The following is a 2,180-nucleotide window of genomic DNA, read 5'->3' on the forward strand; positions in this document are numbered from 1 at the left end:
GCAGCGGCCCGGCGGTGCCGCCGCAGAGGGTGGCGTGGCCAACGGGGTCACACGCGTGGGACAGCCGGGGGGATCGCGGTGGGGCTGCCCCGCGGCGGGGACCGTGGCACTCAGCCACCGCACCCCCTCCCCTGGGGACAGGCTACAGGTGTGATGGGGCTGCGTGCTCCGGTGAGCTCTGCCGGGGATAAGGCTCCTTCTGGGGTACTCCGTCACCCGGGCACCCTCCCGGGACCGTCCTCAAGGCCATCCCCTCCAGTAGCACGAGAGGGACCCCAAGATGCCAGCATGGGCTTCTCCCAGCGCAAAGTAATCGGAGAACCCCCCCACAGCCTGCTCCCGTGGCTCTCGCACTGCACAGTTTTCCCTCTGCCCAGCTCAGCCCTGACTTTCATCACGCATCCTTAGGAGCCAGAGGGGAGCTCAGAGTGAAAGTTAGTGTTGGCTCCCACTCCTCCCAGTTCCCCCCAGCCTGCAGTCCCACTGTGCTGGCTGTGCTGCAGGGTCCCTCTCCTCTACAAACCACTCGTGCCAATATTCAGACCTGAATGACAGAGACAGCAGCTGCCAGGCCGCGTACCCACGACTCCCATGGGCTGCAAATGCAGCCAGCCGGCAAGGAGAGGGATTGCAGGGGGTTAAATGACAGTGCAACTAAGAGTAAAGAAACTGGAGGGCAAGAGGGAAAGCTTCCTTGCTGAGAGCTCCATTCACAAAATAGTGCTGGTGAATGCCACTGCCTCTTTAGGTCTCCCTAATGTGTGCAGTGGCAGTCTGCATGTGCATCTCCTCAAAGCCACCATGAATCTCCAAGCTCTGTTTCTCCAACTCAAAGGCAAGGGTAATTTTGGGTAACTATGCCAGCCATCAGCTGGGCCCTGCAGATGAAAAACGCTGGCTTGCCACCTCTGTGCCTTCCCATAATTTCCTGTAGTTCCACCTTTTCTTCCTATTTATAGATTTCCACTATGGACAGAGAGAAGAAGAATTAGAGGACAGAGCTGACTGAAAACTAATCTGAGGAATTAAAAAAAAAAAAAAAAAGGTTCATTTTCAGCCAGGTCTCAGAGCTCGGCACGTGGGCACATGGTAGTGAATGAAGTGCAAGGCACAGACCAGGGGCTGTGTCCCCTGGCAGTTTGCCCTTCCATTCACTCCACCATAAAGCTGCAGACCAGAGTAGGGTTGTCCTTTACACCCTCCTGAGGACACTGGCAATGTCAAGGAGGCAAAGGCTATGCTCTGCACTGTGCGCAAAATTCTCCTTCAAAGTAGCAAAAGTTTTGAGTTTAAGATGAAGCTGAGGCAAAACACTTTTACTCAGGTCTTTGCTGCTGTGTTGATGAGGGATTTTATAACACATACGAGAGATTGAAGCAGTTATCAAAATGTGGAGCCCTGTCCTTTTACCCAGAGGGATGGTTTTGATAGCCCAAAAGACCTTTTATATCTCACAGTTGGTGCATTATCAGCATAAAAAAGGAAGAGGATGAAAGGAGTGTCGGTTGAGGTACATGGACATAAACATTGGACTTTTCAGGTCTTGGCAGCTTGGCCATTTATGGCTGCGTTTGCTGTTTAGAAGGACAAGACACCATTGCAGGAGCACCAGATTGTGAAGGCTGCAGCCAGAGGAATTTTTCATTTTACTTCTCTGCCCTACTGATAACTGCATTTGTTTATTGGTTTATTATTTCTTATTGATTTATAAACATATCTGCTAGGGTTTTGACTGTTCCTCTTTTTTTCTGAAGGCAGACAAGCTATAGCTTCAGGTTAAAGGCTGGGCTGGCTCCTAGGTGCTTGGGTTGAATATTACACTCTGCAGATCTGCTTTGGAATTATCTTTGGGGCAGTTTCCAAGGCACAATCAGGGAGAGTTTGATATCTGGCTTTTGATATGTCTATCACTGCCGAAATGACTGTAGCCTCTGGCAATCTGGCCACAAGTCTCATAAGAACAGGCATTTCTAGGGGATTTCTGGCCAAGGAACAACAAAAAGAGATCTCACAGCTTGAGGCATCAATTACAGAGGAGAAAAAAGTCTGGCCAAATTCCTCTAAATGTTCTTGACTTTTGTGGCAGTCCAGATCTGTCTGAAATTCAAGCCTGACTCCAGTCTTACCACCTTCCCTGCCCCAGGAAGGGGCCCACTGCACTATAGATTCTGAACAAAAGC

This window comes from Geospiza fortis, unplaced genomic scaffold (genome assembly GCF_000277835.1).
Source record: "Geospiza fortis unplaced genomic scaffold, GeoFor_1.0 scaffold219, whole genome shotgun sequence".
In the NCBI taxonomy this organism is placed as follows: domain Eukaryota; kingdom Metazoa; phylum Chordata; class Aves; order Passeriformes; family Thraupidae; genus Geospiza; species Geospiza fortis.